General features: G+C 35.5%; 1 long non-coding RNA gene across 1 annotated transcript in view; it reads right to left on the reverse strand.

Annotated features, from left to right (window-relative positions):
* The window catches only part of LOC136040223 (uncharacterized), a 46,314-nt gene extending 22,989 nt beyond the window's left edge, over nucleotides 1-23,325 (reverse strand). Inside the window, exon 1 of the long non-coding RNA XR_010620646.1 lies at nucleotides 23,254-23,325. This is a non-coding gene — a long non-coding RNA (uncharacterized LOC136040223). The remainder of the gene's footprint in view (nucleotides 1-23,253) is intronic.
* Nucleotides 23,326-23,765: the final 440 nt, after the last annotated feature.

Here is a 23,765-nt window from a genome sequence, read left to right on the forward strand (position 1 = left end):
TTTTTTTTGACAACCTGAATGCACACTATGGGCTTCAATTTAGTTGAACATCCTCTGAAATATTCCCTGCAAGTTTCACCTTAATACCCTTAGCCTCATAGATAACTTCGAAGACCACACTGCCTTTCCATGACGAAAGTAAAACAGTTCAAAATAGGGATGATACCTTTTTATTGACAGTGAATAGATATAAAATTATTTAACTGGATATTTCGAACACATATACTGTGTTCATCATCAGCAGTAAAACTCTGCTGATGATGAACACTGTATATGTGTTCGAAATATCCAGTTAAATAATTTTATATCGATTCACTGTTAATAAAAAGGTATCATCCCTATTTTGAACTGTTTTACTTTTACCCTTAGCCTCAGTAATAGTAGTTGTCACAGCAATCGTGATGGTAGCAATAGTGGTAACATGCACATATTGCCTTTTGGCTAGTTCAATATCCCTCTCGCCATACCAGTAAATTTTAAGCCTAATATGGCTAAATTCCAACTTTGTACCCTGAGGCATTCCTGGAAGACACCCTTTTGACAACCTGCATGCATATAGTGTCTTTTGATGAGTTCAACTTTGTCCTAAATATTTTCTTAAATATTTACCTTTATACCTTTAGCCTTAGTAGTAATAGTATCATATTAGTTGTAGTAGTAGGAGGGGGAGTAGAGTAGTAGAAGTAGTAGTGGTAGTATTGTACTAGCTGTAGTAGTAACGGTAGTAGCAGTATCATTTGTAACAGTAGTAGTGTGTATATATTGCCTTTTCATCAGTTGAACATCCTCCTCGTAATGCCCTGAAAGTTTCAGCTTGATACGCTAAGCGGTTCCTAAGATATTGCTGATGCACCATTTGAAAATCTGTATGCGCATAGTTTGTTTTGATTTAGATCGACTTTACCCTTAACAGTACCTCATATTTTACCTCAATATCCTCAGTCTTCGTAATAATAGCTAAAGAAGCATTAGTTTTAGTAGCAGTAGTAGTAGTGGTAATAATAGTAGTTGTAGTAGTAGCGTACAAATGTTGCGTTTTGGTCAATTGATCATTCCCTGAAAGTCTTAACTTAATACCCGTGGTCAATCCTTAGTTACACTCGTTTTACAACCTGTATGCGCATAATTTTTCTGATTTAGCTCAACACTTTCCTCAACATTCTCTAAGAGCCTCGCCTGAATTTCCTTAGCCTTTTTGAGCATCAAAGGTGAAACTTGTCCATCTTTCCCAAAAACAATTTCATAACTAACAGCCCTTGCCGTGAGGGCTGCAGGGGGCTGATATCCCCAAAGACATAGTTTTTGGACCTTTCAACTATGCTGAACAAAACAGCAGTCACGGAATTTTGATTTGATGTGTTTGGAGGATAAAAGAATGTGATAGGAGTGTTGATTGACCTCCAATCACTTTTGATTCTTAAAAAGGCCATCAAAACTTTTAGTTACCAATCAAATGAGCTCCTTCTAAAGTTTTGTACGACAGCTCCTTCTAGACAGAGCTCCTTGGTGAAAAATAAATAAATAAATGAAAAAAAAAATAATACATTATGCATACTTCACTCTTTTATTTGATTACCTTTTTGTTAGTTCAGCATCTCCCACAACAATCCCCGTAAGTTTCAATTTCACATTTCAAGCCGTTTCTAAGATAATGTTAATACACCCTTTTGGCAACTTGCATGCACACATCGTGTTTTGATTCTTTTCAGCTTCTCCGTCAATATTCTTTAGGGTTTTCATTTTCATACCCTTAGCCTTATTTGTAGTAGTAGTTGTAATAGCAGTAGCAGGAGTACTAGCAGTAGTAGTAGCTGTAGGATTAGTAACAGCAGTAGCTGTAGTAGTATACTCATAATTCCTTTTACTTAGTTGAAGATCCCCCTCACCAAGTCCAGGAAGTTTCAACTTAATACAATTTGCCGTTGCAATGATAGTGCCGATATGCCCTTTTGTTAACCTGCATACCCATAATGTTTTTTAATTTAGTTCTAGTTCCTCCTCAACATTTCGTAAAATTCTCATCTTAATACTATTTGCAATAGTAGCAATTGCAATAAAATTAGTCGTTGGAGTAGTAGTATTTGAGGTTTGGCAGTATTAGTACCCTATTGTTTTTGGTCAATTTATCTTCCCCCCAGATTTTCGTTCAAAGTTTCAACTTGATACCCTAAGCCATTCCTTACATACGTCTTTTTGACAACCTCTGTGCCAATAGTGTGTTTTTAATTAGTTCAACATTCCCCACAACATTCTCTTAAATCTTCAACATCATACGCTTAGCTGTAGTAGTGCTAGTATCATAGCGGTAACAGTAGTAGTAGTAGTAGAAGTAGTAGTAGTAGTAGTAGTAGTAGTAGTAGTAGTAGTAGTAGTAGTAGTAGTAGTAGTAGTAGTAGTAGTAGTAGTAGTAGTAGTAGTAGTAATAGTAGTAGCAGCAGCAGCAGCAGCAGTAGTAGTAGTAGTAGTAGTAGTCGCAGTAGTCGTAGTAGTCGTAGTAGCAGCAGTAGTAGTAGTAGTAGTAATAGTAGTAGTAGTAGTAGTAGTAGTAGTAGTAGTAGTAGTAGTAGTAGTAGTAGTAGTAGTAGTAGTAGTAGTAGTAGTAGTAGTAGTAGTAGTAGTAGTAGCAGCAGTAGTAGTAGTAGTAGTAGTAGTAGTAGTAGTAGTAGTAGTAGTAGTAGTAGTAGTAGTAGTAGTAGTAGTAGTAGTAGTAGTAGTAGTAGCAGTAGTAGTAGTAGTAGTAGTAGTAGTAGTAGTAGTAGTAGTAGTAGTAGTAGTAATATTAGTACTAGTAGTTGTAGCAGAAGTAATAGCATTAGTAGTAGTAACAGTAGTATTCCTGAGTTGCACCCTTTTGACATCCTGTATGCAAGTAATGCGCTTTGATTTAGTTCAACATTCTCTCAAAGTTTCAGCTGAATTCCCCTGATAAGGTTTTTATGGAAGGATCTTTAAAATAGTCCAAAAATCAGATAAGGCATACCCCCCCCCCCCACACACACACACTCAGAAAACTTATTAAAAATATATATTCCTAAAGTTAAGGGAGCTGACCCCCCGGCCCTCGCTGCATGGCCTAGCCTTCCCCCTCCAAAAACAGCTTATTAGCGACATTTTATTCTAAAAGGAAGAATATCGTTATTTTTTGTTATAATTTCTGTAATACTGCTATTACAAAAAAATTAATAGCAGTAGTAGAAGTAGCTGCAGTAGTAGTAGCAGTAGTAGCAATAGTAGTGTTGTATAGTAGCAGTAGTAGTGTGCACATATTGTTTTTTGGTCAATTGATCATCCCCCTCATCAATCTCTGAGAGTTCCAACTTAATAGCATCAGTCATTCCTGAGTTCTACCCTTTTGACATCCTGTATGCTAGTAATGCGCTTTGATTTAGTTCAACATTCGCTGAAAGCTTCACCTGAATTCCCCTGATAAGGTTTTTATGGAAGGATCTTTAAAATAGTCAAAAGATCAGATAAGGTAGAACCCCACCCCCACCCCCACACTCAGAAAACTTATTAAAAATATATATTCCTAAAGTTAAGGGAGCCGACCCCCCGGGCCCTGCTGCATGGCCTGGCCTCGACCTCCAAAAAATAACTTATTAGCAATATCTTATTCTAAAAATTAAAGGAGCTGACCTAAGACCCGCGAGGCCCCTCTCCCCCCCCCCAAAAAAAAAAAACATTAAAAATATTTTATTCCAAAACTTATGCAAGCTGACCATCAGAGCTCCATGGTCCGATCCCTCTCTCCCCAAAAAACTTATTAATGATAGTTTATTCCAAAGTTTAAGGGAGCTGACCCCACTTCCCCCCAAAAAACAAAAAATTACTAACGATAATTTATTTCAAAACTTATGGGAGAGTAGTTCTAGCCCTCCATGACCCAATCCCTCACTAAAAAACACTATTTGATGATATTTTATTCAAAAACTTAAGAGAGCTGACTCCTGGGCCTAAATCGATATAACGATTTATTATTCAAGTACTTCTTGGACTAAACTATTCTTGCCCTCAATGAACTCCCCCCCCCTCAAAAAAAAGAAGCTAGTTAACCATGTTTTATTTCAAAACTTATGGGAGATGAGCCCTGGTCTAAATCTTATGGGAACTGATCGCTGTTCCTCCTTGCCCCCCCCAAAATAAAAACAATTCTGAGCTATATTTTATCATAAGAGTTTCGGGAGCTCACCCCCTGCCATCTATGGCCCATCTTTCCCCAAAAAGTGTTAGCGGTAATTTATTTCAAAACTCATGGGAGCTGATTCTCGGCCCTCCATGGCCCAACCTCCCCTAAAAATTATTAACGATCATTTATTCCAAATATCACGGGAGCTAACCCCTTGCCATCCACGGTAAGACCCCCCCCCCAAAAAAAAAAAATCTCAACAGCATAAATATTCCAAACTTGTGGGAGCTGACCACTGGCCCTCCAGGGCCTAACCCTGCCCCACCACCCCCAAAAAAATTTATCAATATTTTCTTCCAAAACTTAAGGAGAATAACCCCAGACCCTTTATGGCCCAAAACTCCCCCCACCTTATCCCCAAAAAATATTAACGATATTTTATTCTAAAACTTATGTGACCTGATCCCTGACACTCCATGTCCCTACCCCCCTTCCCCCTGTCTTCCAACAAAAATATATATTTATGCCCCCCCCCCCCCAAAAAAAAAATATTAAAAAAGTTATGGGAGCTGAACCCTGGCCGTTCATGGTCCGACCCCCTCCTTTCCCCAAAAAATTATTAACGATATCTTATTCAGAAACTTATGGGAGCTGACTCCTGGCCCGCCATGGCCTGACCCCCCCCCCCCAAAAAAAAAAAAACAACAAATATCGGGGATGGGCCAATTGCGAGACATACTAATTGAGACAACTTCACTCTTTTCAGCATTAGGCTCAAGCCCTATTTTCCTGTATTCGGAACATAAAATCTCAAATTTTCCTCAATACCAGAAATGGTCCAACTAAGGTTCATGACATCGTCAGCCTAATTTGAAGAATGTCAAATCAAGGTCTCGAAAAATAAACGATGTCTGAACTTTCTTCTGACCCTCTAGCACACTGTCATTATAAAATGGAGGTGATGATACCCTGCCCTGCCAAATACCTTTCCAAACGCGAATTATAGCTTTTGAAACAAAACAATCTTTTTGAGTAGGCACTTTGACAAAAACATCAGGTTTACTATACATATGTTTGTGGACACGTAGGATTGAGCTATCAAGCCCATGGTGGCTGGTACTATGCAGTAACTGAAGATGCATTCCCGAATCAATATCCTTATATTCTTCCACGTCTAACAGAACATTTGCAATAACTTGATGGATATGTTCACGACTGTAGCTTTTTTTAAAAGGGAAACTAATTGTCTGGTTTAGAACAAACTCGGGTAATATCATCAATTACAAACAGCTCTAATAATTTAAATATACTGGTGAAACAGTTATAGGTCGGTACGAACTGCACTTATTTTTAACTTTTCCTTTCTTAAGCACAGGGGTCACAACAGCAGCACAAAAAACATGAGGAACTAACCCACTATTAAAAATTATCTGGAACAGTATTCCCAGATTGTGTAAGAGATCTAAATGTCCATATACTAGATGCATGCCACACAACTGGTCAGTTACACGTGAATATTTCTTTTAAGTTTCACAATACGTTGACTAATTTTCTATAGGTTTATCATGAACCCTGGACGAGATTCATAGTCGTCCAAGGCCATGTCCAGCGCTGAGAAAAATTCATCTTGTAAAGTAGTATCAGGGGGTGAGGACTTACTTGTGTAATATTTGACCCATTTATGTTCAGAGGGTGAGGTATACTCATTTGAGTCCCATTGGGTATTCATTTTGCCAATGAACCACCATATCTCATTAGGGTTTCTTAACAGCCTATCACTATATTTATTTATAACACCTGCATGCTTACTAAGGATCGTAGAAAAATAACGCGTAGTATAAAGCCTAACATCGTTAACACACCAAACTGAGGTCTGCCACAATCGTTCCCAATGAGATGCTAAAATTTAGAAGTTTCACATTCTCGTACAAGTTTGGAGTTAAGTACCATTTAGGAACTTCAGATGCAACGCGTCCTTTACGTTTAGGTACAGCAGCAGCTTCTGCGCATTACATGGTATGGGTAAGCTCAGAACAGTGTATGTTTAAGAGAATCTGTTTCTCACAAGGTAATATTTCTGCATTCTGATGAAGGAGCTGGAATGGAATTTTAATTTTCGTCAAAATACTGTCAAGAACACTTGATTATGAAGTTAAGTCAGTTTTGTTCCATTCAGACTTAGAATACCACTTTTTTACTTGGGGACCTATTCTCAACATGAGTGATTTCGAATGGACAGGTAATTGGAAAATAATCAGAAACTAATGCGCCAATGTCAACGTGACAATTATCGAGCGCTTTTATATTGATAGAGTAGAGAAAGAAATCCAAAGAGCTAGTAGAGCCTGAATTATGGACATAGGTGAAGCAGCAATCGTTCAATACAGGTTGCAGATCAGCAAAAGCAGGTAAAAGGATTTGAGTCCTTGCCTTAGCATTATCATTCAGATCACAATTAAAGTGTCCCAAGACGATCACCTAACCATGCTTATCTAAACATTCCCTGACAGAGCGCACTAGGTTGAAACATGCAGCAGTAAATCGCTCTTCTGAGGCAAGGTCACGGTAGTCGGTTGGGTAGACGGAGAAAACATAAGTATGCCCATTTCCCAGCTATGTAATGTTTGTCTTTGCCAACCAGCTGGGTGGCAAGGGGAGAGTTGACAAGAATGGCAACCTCACCTTACGGTCTCCCTCTTCCCGAATTGATAGCAGGCACAGCAAATAGTTGGATGTAGTCAGTTAATTTCAGTAGAGAGACAGAGGAAGCTGTAAGGAAATGCTCCTGTAAACACAGCACATCATTACAGCATAGGGAACTTTCAAAAATGGGAAGTTTTTCAATTACATTGCCATTTACATTCCACAAGCACACCTTTAGCTGAGGAGCTACCATTTATTTGACATTAGCTTCATTTCTACTGGAAATTTTACACTATAGCGGGGATGGTCATAAGAACCACACAATGCATATTTTACACCCTTAGAGCAAGGGTTCTCTCTTGAGTTCTTGTGGTCATCTGCGCAGCGAGAACATAGAATAATGTTTTTACAGGTTTGAGATAATTATAACATCGCATTAGTAAATATCTGTACTCCTGAATTCGATGTTCCTCATAGCCGAAGGTCAAAGGCTTTTCGAGACTTTTCAGTAAATCAGCCTTACTTTCGAAAAACAAATTAAACGAATGAGTGTTTCGTATCCTCTCTGCTTTCAAACAGTTCTCAATCATACTGGAAAGATCCATGACTGTGTCATCATCAGGAATGTGGCGTACAATGCCAAAGTGCAAGGGGCATTTTATTTTTGCATCCTTCACAGCATTAACAAGAGTAGCAACATTCTTGTCATCAAGAATATGTATATGTATACTAACATATAGTATATGTTAGGCACAATTATTCTGCATATTACGAAGTAAGAATTGGTTTTTTACTTCAAACTGTCCAAATACTTTACCCCTCCCCCTCTCCCCCCTTATGTGCAAATAGATAGCCCAAATTATATATTTCCCGTATATTCTGTCGCCTGTATTTGTCTTGTGTCACGCCAAGCTGAAAGGAACTAACTAAGAAACCGGTTTGTTCTCAGTATTTTCCGCTGGGGATATTTTCCAGGGGGGAGGGTATTTTCCACGGGATGTATTTTCCACGGGGGTATTATCTGGGGGGGGGTATATTCCGGGGCGTATTTTCCGTGGGGGTGTGTGTGTTTTTCGGGGGGTAAACGCCAGAATGGTAAACGCTGACCACCAGAATTCAGTTACCATAGTTATTTTCCATTTTAGGTAGGATTTGAGGATTCATGTTGGGGATCCAACAGGGCCCTTTTTTAGCTTTATTTACAGCTCTGGCCCAAGTATACATAGTTGCCCCCTAAACAGAGCCTTACCCCCTCTTGGGATTTAGGATCACAACAATGTTAGGATTTCACCTGTTGTGAAATCGCAGGTACGAATACTGTATTTTGGCACATTTTAAGACTGAGGGATTCCAACTATTGAAACCCCCTGCTTGCACACTTTCTGTGTCCCCTTAGTGCCTCCTATTACAAATACTATCAACCATCTTATCATATAGATAATAGAGCATAAGCCATAAAATAGAAAATATCAATAGATAATATAAAATAGAAAATAGAAAGAAGTATGCTATACCTAGTATAGATATCACATCACAGGCATAAACAAAGAACTACGTTTTGTGAGGTTATGCCGTACTGATGGCTTAATATGGAGGTAACCAATGCGTATTATTGATTCCATACGACAGGCTCTCACGCAGAAATTGATTCCTGCTGATTCCTGCTTAGGACAACTGAAACACAATAAATGCGCAATAAATGGCATATGCATCACGCTCCCAAGTTAATACTAATTCATAGATTCTGAATCAATTTATTAATAAACTTGCAAATAGAAACGGCTATAGAAGACAGGAGAAGAATAAAATAAAATCAGGTACATTGCTTTTTGCAGCTGAAATTTCAGTCCAAAGTTTGTATAATATCATTGTTGCTAACAATGAAAAGTAAATCTATATATATATATATAAATAAGTTGTTTGTTTGTGTGTCTGTCTGTCTGTCCGCATCAAGCCGAAGTAGCTGAGTTGGTAAAGCGTTATGTTCCAGGTTCTTGGTCCGAGAGGTTCCAGGTTCGAACATTGGCTTTAGCATTAATACAAAAGAAGAAAAAAACTAAAAAAGGTAAAAACTACAAAAAACTAAAAAGAAAACACTAAAAAAACTAAAAAAGCTAAAAAACTAAAAAAAAACTAAAAAAGGTAAAAACTAAAAACTAAAAAAGAAAAAAACTAAAAAAGGTAAAAACTACAAAAAAAAACAAAAAAGAAAAAAAAACTAAAAACTAATAAAAAAAAACTAAAAATACTAAAAACTGAAAAAGAAAAAAAACTAAAAAAAGGAAAAAACTGAAAAATAAAAGAAAAAAAACTAAAAAAATAAAAATTAAAATTAAAAAAACTAAAAAAGGTAAATGTATTCAAGCCGAAGTAGCTGAGTTGGTAAAGCGTTATGTTCCAGGTTCTAGGTCCGAGAGGTTCCAGGTTCGAACCTTGGCTTTAGCATTAATAAAAAAAAACTAAAAAAGGTAAAAACTACAAAAAAAAACTAAAAAGGAAAAAAAAAAAATTATTTCCTAAAAAAACTAAAAAAAGGTAAAAGCTACAAAAAACTAAAAGAGAAAAAACTAATAAAAAAACAAAAAACTAAAAACAGAAAAAGAAAAAAAACTAAAAAAAGGAAAAAAACTGAAAATTAAAGGAGAAAAAGAAAAAAAAATATAAATAAAAAAAACTAAAAAAGGTAAAAACTACAAAAAAAAACTAAAAAGAAAAAAGAAAAAAAAAACTAAAAAAGCTAAAAAAAGGTAAAAACCAAAAAAAAAACTAAAAAGAAAAAAAAGGAAAAAAACAAAAATTTATTTCATCATATACCAATTCAAAAACGAATGTATATACAGACCGGGACACAGGGAATATAAATGACGACCGGGACACTCAAAGAGAAATTACAGACAGGGACACCGGGACACAAATGACGACTGGGACGTGTGTGTCGACTGACGTCATGTTTGTGCGTCGACTGATGTCATGTTTGTCGACTATAAATGACGACTAGGAGTCAGGGACACAACTACAACGGGGACGCCGGGGGCACAGGGGGGATAAATAAATGACGATGGGGACACAGGGAACGTTTGATTAGCAATCACCATCAACAAAGCTCAAGGGCAATCATTAGAATAATGAGGTAGAGATCTGAATACGGATTGTTTTTCCCATGGACAATTATATGTTGCATGTTCAAGAGTCGGTAAATCTTACAATCTATTTATATGTACAGACAATGGGACAGCGAAGACTGTTGTATATTCGCAAGTTTTACGTAGTTAAAAACATATATATATATATATATATATATATATATATATATATATATATATATATATATATATATATATATATATATATATATATATATATATACTAGCTGTTGGGGTGGCGCTTCGCGCCACCCCAACACCTAGTTGGTGGGGGCGCTTCGCGCCCCCCCCCAAGCCCCCCCGCGCGCGTAAGTCGTTACGCGCCATAATAGTTACGCGCCATTGTAGTTGTGTCCCTATGTCCCACCTGTGAATATAGATATATATATATATATATGGTTTTAACTACGTAAAACTTGCGAATATACAACATTCTTTGCTGTCCCATTGTCTTTGCATATAAATAGATTGTCAGGTTATCACCCTGTTTCCCCCGGTGTCCCCGTTGTAGTTGTGTCCCTGTGTCCCGGTCGTCATTTATATTCCCTGTGTCCCGGGTCCCGGTCATCATTTGTATCCCGGTGTCCCGGTCTGTATATACATTCGTTTTTTAGTTTTGTTTTTCTCCTTTATTTTTTTCCTTTTTTTTTCTTTTTTAGCTTATTTAGATTTTTAGATTTTTTAGTTTTTTTTATTAGTTTTTAGTTTTTATTTCTTTTTAGTTTTTTTGTCCCGGTCGTCATTTATATCCCCCTGTTTCCCCCGGTGTCCCAGTTGTAGTTGTGTCCCTGTGTCCCGGTCGTTATTTATATTCCCTGTGTCCCGGTCGTCATTTGTATCCCGGTGTACCGGTCTGTATATACATTCGTTTTTTAGTTTTGTTTTTCTCCTTTATTTTTTTCCTTTTTTTTTCTTTTTTAGTTTATTTAGATTTTTAGATTTTTTAGTTTTTTTATTAGTTTTTAGTTTTTTTTTCTTTTTAGTTTTTTTGTAGTTTTTACCTTCTTTTTAGTTTTGTTAATTTTTTTTTTTACTTGTGTCCTGGTCGTCATTTATACTCCCTGTGTCCCGGTGCTTTGTTGATTGCTAATCGAACATTCCTTTTGTCCTGGTCGCTTTCTCTTTGAGTGTCGTCATTTATTTTTTTCTTTTTTAGTTCTTTTAGTTTTTACCTTTTTTAGTTTTTTTTTAGTTTTTAGTTTTTTTAGTTTTTTACCTTTTTTTTAGTTTTTTTAGTTTTTTAGCTTTTTTATTTTTTTTATTAGTTTTTAGTTTTTTTGTAGCTTTTGCCTTTTTTTTTAGTTTTTTGTCCTGGTCGCTTTCTCTTTGAGTGTCGTCATTTATTAGTTTTTTCCTTTTTTTTTTTAGTTTTTTATTGGTTTTTACCTTTATTTTAGCTTATTTTTCAGTTTTTTCCTTTTTTTTAGTTTTTTTTTATTTTTTATTTTTTTTAGTTTTTTACCTTTTTTTAGTTTTTTTAGTTTTTTTAGTTTTTTAGCTTTTTTACTTTTTTTATTAGTTTTTAGTTTTTTTTTTGTAGTTTTTGCCTTTTTTTAGTTTTTTCAGTTTTTTTTTTAGTTTTTTATTGGTTTTTACCTTTATAGTTTTTTTAGTTTTTTAGCTTTTTTATTTTTTTTATTAGTTTTTAGTTTTTTTTGTAGTTTTTGCCTTTTTTTAGTTTTTTCAGTTTTGACGTCACCTAATCCAGTTTTTTCAGGTGACGTCACCTGACACATCCATCCACACATCCATCCACACATCCACAGACAGACAACTTATTTTTATATATATAAGATAGATATATATATATATATATATATATATATATATATATATATACTAACTGTTGGGGTGGCGCTTCGCGCCACCCCAGCACCTAGTTGGTGGGGGCGCTTCGCGCCACCCCCAAGCCCCCCCGCGCGCGTAAGTCGTTACGTGCCATATTAGTTACGCGCCATTGTATGTCCCACCTGTGAATATAGATAGATATATGTATATATATATATATATATATATATATATATATATATATATATATATATATATATATATATATATATATATATATATATATATATATATATATATATATATATATATATATATATATATATATATATATATGTTTTTAACTACGTAAAACTTGCGAATATACAACATTCTTTGCTGTCCCATTGTCTGTGCATATAAATAGATTGTCAGGTTTACCGACTCTTGAACATGCAACATACAATGGTCCATGGGAAAACAATCCGTATTCAGATCTATACCTCATGATTCTAATGATTGCCCTTGAGCTTTGTTGATGGTGATTGCTAAGCGACCATTCCCTGTGTCGCCATCGTCATTTATATATCCCCCTGTGCCCCCCGGCGTCCCCTTTGTAGTTGTGTCCCTGTGTCCCGGTCGTCATTTATATTCCCTGTGTCCCGGTCGTCATTTGTGTCCCGGTGTCCCAGTCTGTGATTTCTCTTTGAGTGTCCCGGGTGTCATTTATATTCCTTGTGTCCCGTTGTCCCGGTCGTCGTTTATATCCCCCTGTGCCCCCCGGCGTCCCCGTTGTAGTTGTGTCCCTGTGTCCTGGTCGTCATTTATATTCCCTGTGTCCCGGTCGTCATTTGTATCCCGGTGTCCCGGTCTGTATATACATTCGTTTCTTTAGTTTTGTTTTTCTCCTTTATTTTTCATTTTTTTTTCCTTTTTTCTTTTTTTCTTTTTTAGTTTTTTTAGTTTTTTAGCTTTTTTAGTTTTTTTATTAGTTTTTAGTTTTTTTTAACTTATGTCCTGGTCGTCATTTATGCTCCCTGTGTCCCGGTGCTTTGTTGATGGTGATTGCTAATCGAACATTCCTTTTGTCCCGGTCGCTTTCTCTTTGAGTGTCGTCATTTATATTCCCTATGTGCCGGTGTCCCGGTCGTCATTTGTGTCCCGATGTCCCGGTCTGTAATTTCGTCAGTTGAAAACATGACGTCAGTCGACACAAAAACATGACGTCACCCGACAGACAGACCCACACACACACAGACAACTTATTTATATATATATATATATATATATATATATATATATATATATATATATATATATATATATATATATATATATATATATATATATATATATATATATATATATATATATATATATATATATATATATATATATATATATATATATATATATATATATATATATATATATATATATATATATATTTATATATATATATATATATATATATATATATATATATATATATATATATATATATATATATATATATATATATATATATATATATATATATATATTCACAGGTGGGACACAGGGGCACAACTACAATGGCGCGTAACTAATATGGCGCGTAACGACTTACGCGCGCGCGGGTTCTGGGGGGGGGGCGAAGCACCGCGACCAACTAGGTTTTGGGGTGGCACGAAGCGCCACCCCAACAGCTAGTTAAAAATAAAATAAAAATTTGACACGCACAATAGATAAAAAATCAATTACTTCTACATTAGAAAATTAAGCTTCTACTCCCTAGAGTAAAAGATATAGAAAATCTTGCTAAAGGAGTTTCGCCCGATACGATAAAAGAGTACTTGGCCGATTTTTTCGAGTCTTCTTCTCTTGGTGAGACCCGTAAATTGCTTTTTTTAAATCTTTTTCCGAATGAAGTCCCTTTTTTCTTCCCGATTAAGGGCCCAGGAATATTTCCAAGATTTTTTGTGTCTATTTTTAAGGACAATATCATTTGAAAAAAGAGCATGCTTATTCTAAAGCTCCCAAATCAGAAACTAGATGATAAGGTGATTAATTAATAATCTGTCTTCATTGTTATGAATTTTCCTACCCTGAGAGTCGGCGGAAAGGAGCATCTCATCAAGATGTAGTGATGTTGGGGCGGGTCAGTTTGTTGGCAGATGATAGATGAAAGCAAATGATTATGCTTGAACATTGTTCATGTTCCGTCAAGTACTCTTTGAAAAGGTTAAAGTGAATAGTCACTTTTCTTTTTGAAAACACGAAAAGTTGCGGTCACGAACAGGCTGTAATAGTTGCTGATTCACAGGTCTTTCTTCAATGAATAAAACAAAATGTTTTTTTGTTTTTTTTTCAAATGAGGCAAAGAGTAATCTTGAAGTATGAAATCCACACAACTTATCCCATTAGTAAAAGGGGAATACCCCTCCTCATTCCCCCTTATGTATTTACAATATGGTTTGAATAATGCTTTCATGTAAAAATTTTAAAATGAAAAAAGGTATAGCTATCAAGTAATGTGAAAGTATTATGTTTATCGATTGCATTTTAAAACAATTTTACTGAAAACGTTATTGCATAGAACAAATTTTCAGTAATAATCAAACAATTGTAAACACAAGTTTTTCAAGAGGTAATTTCAAATTTTAAAGCAGCTAATCCAGATGTTGCTGTTACTAGATGAATTACTAAATATAACCGATTAATTGTTAGAAATATTAAAGAAGCGTCATATCTCTTCCAATAATAATTTTTTCTTCGCTTGTTTTGCTTTGTGTAATTTATTGTTATCGACTTGGCCTTGTTATTATAATGAGCTTCATATTCATTTAGTATTTAGTGCCATCATTTTGTAGAATTGCAACTTATTTAGTTGCTTTCTTTTTTAAGTGATTGCTATTTTTACTAGTGTTTACTGATTTGCTGATTAAATTCCTATCGAATTCCTTCCCTAAATCAATTTCTAAAATTAAGCACATTTATAGCTTTAACAATTTTGGGTGGGTTAGTTTATAAATCAAGGTTTTGCCTACTTAGAATCATTCAAAAAATATTTGGATGTACATATTGTTATCATAGTTGAAGTTTTTTGAAGTTTTCTATTTGTATTAGCAAGGGTCGCTCTTTACTTCTGGAGCTTAACCTTGCATGGCTTGAAACCATTTGTCTATGAGAAAAAATTAATTTTGTTCCAATCATGACTTGAAAGGATTACCTATTTCATTAGTTTCAGCCTTAAAAAATCTAACAAAGTTTTGATATCCATCAGAAAGTTTTGTAACTGTTTTCTATATTATTAAGTACACTATTTTCTATATTTATAAATAATAATAACTATTTCACTTGTGCGTTGACCAAACCGTTCATGATAATGATGACCCTAAGTTATTAATATCAGGGGAAATATTCCTCTGTAAATGTATTCATGGCACAGCTCTTGCTAGTGTAACTCCTAAAATTAGGATGCTCAGGGAAACAGCCTTTTGAAAATATTTCCTCTATGCAAGTAAAGAAAAACGGCAAGATGACGGTGAAAATGAAAGGTTGTCCTTTATAATTGAGGATAGCCTATCTCGTTTCACCCTCAAGCCAAACGTTGCACAAATTTTTAAAGAAATTGAAGCATTTTCTTCCTCTTAAGAAAAATTACCATGTTTTAAGTTTAAACATTACTATTTGATCGTATTACAAAGAAGCTTGTGTTCTATTTGTTAAATAACTTATGTTAACAAACTGTAGTTAAGAGCGACTTGCATTAATAGTAAGTGAAACTCTAAAAAGTAGAACTTCAACACCATTATATTTACTAAAATTGCCTCGTTTTATAATGATTCCAGATATACCAAATTCTTTTAGTTCAAAGAATTAAAACTTTCATAATTTTAGAAAATAGATAGAGCACCCCTAAAAAGCGAAGTGATTGTGACGGAAGTAAGGCCTAAAATTTAGAACATCAAAGAACCTCCATTTACCAAAGTGCGACATTTTTTCAGAATTGATGCGTTTTTTCTTTATGGATTAGATCGTGTTGGACCGCTTATCAAGGAATTTTAGAGGAGAGTTCATTCGAACGAGATTTAAAATCTCTAGTGCACTTTTTAAGTAACAAAAGAGGCAACGCAATAGTAAAATGGTGTTTTATTTCATTTTCTTGCGGACAACAATAATTTTGGCCCAAAGAAGGCCAAAATACTTTGGGCTATAAAATTTTGGATACTGAACGGTGAATATTACCTGAAAATTATACATTAGGTCTCTCATTTTAAAAGAATTATATGTCACACGGTAGCAAAATCACTTCTAAAAATACATGGAGTATCTTAATAAAATAAAAGGTTAATGTAGACAGTTATTTTAAGCATCAAATATGGCATGCAGTTGAGGCCGAAAAAGAAAGTGTTTAGGGTCAAATTTTCAAAGCTTTAGTGGGAGAGGACTATCAAATAAACACGGACGAACAGGAATGGACCGCTTCACCCATCCCTAGTACCTTGTCAAACTTAAAAAAACATTGTTGGAACAAGCCTGTAATACTGGTGCAGTGGATTAGTAGCCCAGCTCCAATTACAGAATTTTCTTTAATAGTAGTATAAAAGACCATCTGCATTTTGTTGCCTGCAAATCAGGAGATGGGTTAGGGAAGTAACCCCATAGAATATTTATTTTAAGAACTGCAATATTTCAGACTTTTTAATATTTCACACACTCTAAAGGCAGGTTTTAGTGGTGCCATTTTTAAGGGATGATTATCCTTCTCTTAGCACTGTCATGCTAATAGTAAACATATACACAAACAGGGGGGGGAGTTGGGTGAAAATGGTGCCAGCCTTTCGTGAATTTAGGAGAGCACTGACTCAAGCATTTTTATGTACCAAAGGGTAATTGATAATCGAACTTTGTCAATAGAAACCGAGATTCTAATAAAAAGACAACATTTTGATTATAATATATGTGTCAACAGAATTGTAATAAATAAACTTCATTAATTTTCAATTTCATCATTAGAGGCTGTTAGGTTAAGTAATTTTTTATACTCTTATAAAAGGGCTTAAGCGCCTCCAAAAAGGGATAAGACTCTGACAAAAACTGTGGAATGAAATTCAATACGTCTATAAGGCCTTTAGTCAATATCAATTAAAATATATAATTTAGCATTTTTTCAAAGAAGTATGGACTCGCAAATGTGCTTGTTTTTCCCCGACATGACCATGTCGAATCAATGGCTGTTGATCGTCGAAAGGGTGTTATTCGAACAAAAACTTAAAAATTAATTACCATTAAAAATAATTAAAAAATTAATTAAAAACTTAAAAATTAATTTTTGATACAAAAAAGGAGGCTACACCACACCAGAGTGCTAATTTTTGGTAACTTGGACTTTATAACAAAATGTTGGTCAGAACTGGCCAGAAATTTTATCAAGCAAAAATTATTAGACATCCAAAAGATTTTTACTAAAAAGATAATAAATACCTTCACAATTTCATAGGTCATGTTGGTGCGTGGTATAGCATTCGGTCCTAAAAACACTTGCGATACGGAACAAATGGATCTTTATTATAAAATGAGTACTGCATAGCTGTGCAGAAGCCGTTGAGACGGACGAAATTGGCATTTCTTATAGGGACAAGGTACATGATGATTCAAAAGTAAAGATCTGCCCATGTTTTTCATCTTTCTAGGAGGGATGCCTTAGATGAATAAGGTGCATTTAAACCCGAAGAAGGGAAGGGGGTATTAATGTGCATTTGCCTTAAAGAATAATATTTTCATTTCAATTTTTTGACAATTAGATCGAGAAAGAACCACTTGGAATTACCTAATGACTATGCTTGCTGCATACAAAATACTTTCATTAATGCATTAATAAAACGTCATTATGAGCAGTGGAGGTGGGGCAGCTCCACTCATATACAGAGTAATTTCTCTGCGTTTAAATCTTTAATATCGCCCTTTGCGTTCATTATAAAAAAAATGCGTTTCCTTTAATTTCACATAGAGATAAACTAAATCTGAACAAAAATTCAAAAACTAAAAGCAGAAAATCCTAAAAGTGCATTCTTGCAACGAGTTAATGTGCTCCCTTTTTACTCAGCATCCTTGATTAATGTAGAACTGGTGTTACTATTAACATTTATAAACTACCGCCTTTGCGGCGAGTTACCCCCTGCAGCAAAAGCTATGAAATAGCGTTGCTCGGGACTTTTGAAGACCATTACTGTTGACAGTTTAACTAACAGACCAATGAAATATGCTAAAACCATTTAAGGCATTTTTCTAAGCATTTGATTTTTTTCCGTGCAGCATTGAATGTTACTCTCTACCGGCTCTTGAAGTTACGCCAATCATCGTTATTGTTATCGCTACTTTATTTTTAGTTTAGGCTATAAAAGAAAGACAGCATAACCATATCTTAATTGTTTGAGGTTTTTGAACATTTGCTAAATAATTTATAGAAACTTAAGGCCCCTCAGAAAGATTTAGAATAAAATACTTAGGGTAAATTCTAATACCCGTTTTGGTTAATGTATGCTCATATTTTCAGATTTCAAGTTCTTGGAGCACCAGGAGCAAGATCTTCAAACACAAAAGTGCAACACTTTGACAAAGCGAGACAGGCGTATTTTTTAATTTATTGTTAGTTGGTTAGAAATATGTGCTTGAGGTCAAGCTTCGTCAATTTATTAATTCATTTTTTTAATCTTGGCTAGCTGTACAACATTATTTGTACAAACTTTCCATTTTATTTGTAGAATTGTTGAATTATTTATCAGAAATGGTATATGCTACTATTTTAATTTAGTTTTGAATAGCAACCACGTCCCTTGGTGATTCAGAGCATAACACAGGTTTAAACCGCTCCTTTCTATTCGCTATAAATAATATTACCCCGGTGATTTACTTATACACGCGAGGGAGGGAAGAAGGACTTAGCAGCCCCAAATCTCCAATCTTACAACTATACGACTTCATTAGCATAGTTGTGAAGTCGTATTTTTTACTCGTTCGACCAAGTCTTCCCTAAAAATATGTTTTTTGGCTATTATAGTTTAGTTGGAACGATTGTGAGTAGAAAGAAGGAGGGAGAGAAGTGGTTCGGCCCCGTCCTTCTTCAGCTCCAGATAAAATTAGATTTGTATGCGTCTTGCCATATATTCGCCCGAAAATAAGAGATAAAAGTCTAAGTAGGTCCCATTCGCACAGATTATGTTTATTTTTGTTGATACGCTTACCGCAAGAATCCACGGAAGCTTAGAAACTGCACCAGCTATCGGGGTAACGATTAGTTTATAAATCGTTAAAGACTTCTGAAAATTTTAACATACCGCATTAGTTGTGATCAACCACAGAACAAATTTCCATCATGAACCCGTAAGACAACTTTTATACCAGATATGAACCTTGCATTTCTATACTCATTAACTAAGGCGCCAAACTTCCAATTTAATTCTCTGGATTCTTTATGGTTTCTATTAGCAGCTTTCCGTTTCGTTTTAACGCAGTCTTCACGAGCAAGCCTAAAATTCAGCAATTATATGGATATATGAGCTGCTGATTGAATTAGCAATGCTAATTAACAGAACCCGGCTAATAGCTTCAGAACAAAATTCCGACCAACATACCTCTGAGTAGCATGATATAAATTATAATAAGAAATCAAGCCTTCAACACTCCGATGTGATATTTTATAGGCTCAAACGCGTGCCTGTCACTCCAGTCACAGCTAGTGTACATATGGATGTTAGCACATTAAAATTAGAAAGAAAAGTAAAATCAGATTAAAGCAAAGAGTGACTAAAACATATATGCGAACAAAAATTATTCCATATATGAGGGAGCTGCCCCCTACTCTTTAGACTAAACTTTATAGTGCTACCGTGAAAAATAGTGCAATGGATTTTTTTTAACATTTCAGCAGAAAATTGTGTTGTTTAAAACAAATATACATCAATTCGCCCACTCTTGAAATGTAGTAAAAAATAAATTTTTATTTCGCTTCAATCGCCCGTGTGCTTGAGCAATCGCTATCAAAGCATTGAGAACAATCATCACGCTAAGAGCGTAAAGAGCGAGGGTTTGAAGGGAGGGCAACTCCCTTCATATACGAAATAATTTCTGTTCGAGACAGTACTAAAAGGATTAAAAAAAGGCAGCAGGTGCTGATATTGTACTAAATGAGTGTATGAAATATGGTAGCTGTAAAGATAGAGGTGAATTATTGAAGATTATGCAGATGATATTTGAAAAGAGGAAGTACCTTGTGATTTAAGGGTATTTTCTGTAGGTAAGGAGCAACTCGACTCAGTATTAACCGCTGCTCTAAGAAACAAAATGTAGATATCATTAGATGGATCAAAATAATTGCTTTTTATACTGTTTCCAAGCATATAAGATTCATTAGGTTTAGTGTTAATCATCATAATGTATGAGCCTGAGAAAAACGGCCTCATTTTCGAAAAAGGAAGAAACTCCCACGAAAAGTAAAAGAATCTTAATGAAAATTGCACCATCAAATTCAGCGTATCAGAGAACCCTAGCGTAGAGGTTACAAACACCTATCAGCAAAAACGTTGAATTTCATATTTTTACCGGAATAAAGATCACGAATGCAAGTTTATTTATTGATATTTTTTTCCAAGGTTGATCATATCGAACTAATAATCCTAAAAGATCGGGAGAGGTGGCATTCGAACAAAAATTAAAAGTTATAGTGTCCTTTTTAAGTGACCAAACAGATTGGAGCGTAGTTATTCCCCCTTCTACATCCTTTTTTCCCAGAGGCTCCATTTGGGGGGGGGGGGGTCAGGGGTGGGTAAATGCCCACCCCAGATTTTCCAGGGGGCCCAAGGTTCCACCACAAAGGGCCCTTTGCCGGCCGTAATAATCCATTCTGTCCAATTGATTTGAAATTACTGCACGCCTATTAACCAAAGAGCGTAATTACTTGATGACCCTTGGGGTAATTATGCTATTTGCTATTAATCATTGTAAACTTTGAAAGTAGGTTAGATACATAATAAAATTCTCGAGTTCTGTCAAATGCCCATTTCCTAGATGATTACGCGACACGAAGTGATTCGGGGGAGGGGGCAAGATGGAGTTCATGCCCACCCCAAGATTTGGTCCAAATGGCGCCTCTGTTTTTTCCCCAAAGCTGTCCAATAAAAATTTGAGACAGCCTTTTCGTTCCACAAAGTTGAAAGATCTAACAGCTATACCTTTGGGGGTAACATCAACCACCACGGCCAGTGGGGAAAGGGCTGTAAGTTATAGAATTTCCAAGTCGTTTGCATATAGTACTTGTTATTGGGAAATGTAGAGACATTTTTTGCGAAGGGGGGGTGGCCTTGTGCTTCGGACGGGTTTCCATGATGAGAATTTTTCATTGGAAGGGAAACTTCCAGGGGTGAATTTTAAAAGGGAAATTTTACGCTGGGATGATTTGACAAAATTCCTATAGATTTTTTTTTTATTTGTCTTACTTTATTCTTTGCTTACTCAGTTTTTCATTCGGGGATGTTCAGGGGCAAATGTACGGGGGAAATTTTTAGTGGGTTTGGATTTCCAGAAAAAAAAATCCACAGAAGGAGGGATTTCGGCATAATAGTAAAATATTTTAATGGCATGTTAATAAATTGAGTGGGAGTGGTCAATTCGGACTTGTCGCAGTTAAAGATTGGAACGAGGACACAATTAGTGATAAAAAAAGAGTTAAAGAGAGATTGTTAGAACATTTTGAGAATTTGCAGAGCCAATATAGAGTTGCAGGAGGAGATATAGAGGAAAATTAAAAAGTTTGTGATACTTTCGATGTGAAAGAAGATTTTTTTCGTTAGGAAGAATTAGCAACATCACTAAAAGGATTAACAAATGATAAGGCTCCAGACGCTCATAGTGTGGTAAATGAGTTTCTTAAATATGGGGGCTCTAAGGTTTGAAATAAGTTACTGAAGATTATGAATATGATTTTGCAAAAAGGGAAGTACCTAGCGATTTTAGAAAAACCTAAATTAAACCACTGTATAAGAAAGGAGATAAGATTGAGTGTGGTAATTATCGAGGTATGAGTCAGGTCTCTTTAGGTAGCATATTACTCAGTTACATGATAGTTTTTAGACTGAGAGATGCTGTAGACAAAATTTTAAGAGAAGAACAGTGTGGTTTTAGAAAAGGTAGAGGATGTGTCGACCAGGTATTCACTTTTGATTAATAATTGAGAAGTGCCTGAGTTATCAAACACCTGTGGTCCTCATTTTTATAGATTATGAGCAAGCGTTTGATTCTGTTGATAGAAGAGTTTTAGCAAAGGTCTTATCCTTCTATGGTATTCCAGACAAATAGACTAAAGTGATTAGTGCTATGTACCGGAAATAATACTGCTGCGGTTAAGGTAGGAAATTAGGTCAGCAGCTAGTTTCGCTTTAAATTGGGAGTAAAGCAAGGCTGTGTTCTATCCTCCTTTGTATTGATCATTTTGATGGATTTTGCCTTAACAGGCACAGGAAAGGCAATTGGAGACAACAGAATCAAATGGGGAGGAAAACCTCTTCTTGCCTTAGATTATCCTGATGGTTTAAGCATCCTAGATGAAAGTGTGAGCAAAATGAATGAACTTTTAGAGGTTTCGCAATTTCAGGGTGCTAGAATAGGTTGAAAATAAATGTTAAGAAGACAAAGTCACTAAGCCTAGGAACAAGTGAAGATGAAAAGGTGGCGTTGGGTAACGAAAAGATTGATCAGGTGGACTGCTTCACCTACCTTGGTAGTATTATTAGTAAAGTCGGTGGGAGCAGTGAAGATGATAAAAGTAGAATAGCCAAGGCTCAGGGTATTTTTTCACCGTTAAAAAAAAAGTTTGGAAGAATAGGAAGATAAGTGTGCAAACCAAGATTAGGATATTGGAAGCTATTGTGATAACAGTGGTTAAATATGGCTCTGAAGCAGGGGCGCTCCGAAAAACAGATGGAGATTCGCTACATGTTTTCCGGAGATATTGCCTACGAATTGTTCTGGGTACCCGCCTGACTGACCGTATTTTAAACAGTCGGCTGTGCGAGAAGTGTGGATCAATCACACTTTCTAAGGCTATAATGAGGGATAGTTTGAGATTGCTAGGGCACTTTCGGCGGACGAAGGATGATAGATTGTCCTTTTCGGCCAACCGTCTTTGGCTAAACCGAAAGCAGGTTGTCCGCGGTTGGGGTGGGAGGATGTCATAAATAAAGATTAAAGGAAATTGAAACTTTGTGGGAGGGTTGAAAAAGGAAGGCTTTCAATAGATTAAAATGGAGGAGGATTTTGCGTAGCTGTTTTGGCCTCAGGTGGCTTAGTGCTGCGGTGAGTTATTAGTAGAAGTAGTCGTAGATTTGAAATTAAAGTCTTTTTCAAATGAAAGTGTGATAAAGGGAAATTAATAGCGACGAAGACCACACAGCCTTTCCATCACAAACACCAAAAACCAGAAGAACAATAGGGAATTTCTCAGGACAAAGGGAAATAAATTGGAATGAATATTTCGGCCCTATGTCCAAGGGCCGTCGTCAATAATACAAAAATATACAAGAAGAAAAAACTTACAACAGGATAAAATCAATCCGACTAAAATTAAAATTTTTTCAAAACAGTCCCAGCATCCTTACCACAGTGAAGTTCAACCAGGACTGATCAATAAATTGTGATACAACGAGGCAATTCATTGAGTTGAAAGAGAATGATTTAAAACACATTTTTAATGCCAGCCTTGCTTTTTTGGCTGGGAAGGTTCTGTGATAATATCTATTGGTTTTTATAATATTTCGTAAGGTCATTTTTAATTCAACTTGTGTATAGAGCATTTAGTGAATATTCTCCCAAGTCCCTATTTAAGGAAACATTAATGTTAATCTTAAATCTGATTTCAATTGCTTTTCGAACTACTTGCTTTATGCCTAGGTCATTGCTGATAATGGCAGATTCTTCAAACAGTATTTTGTGGCTAAGATTATCTAAAACATTGCTGCTTAGACTAGAATCAAAAGAAAAAGAACAAATTTTAGAATTCAGAGCTTTGTTGATATCATCCTTATGCTATTGTAGGCGTTTCTCGAAAT

This window comes from Artemia franciscana, chromosome 2, assembly GCF_032884065.1.
Source record: "Artemia franciscana chromosome 2, ASM3288406v1, whole genome shotgun sequence".
NCBI lineage: Eukaryota > Metazoa > Arthropoda > Branchiopoda > Anostraca > Artemiidae > Artemia > Artemia franciscana.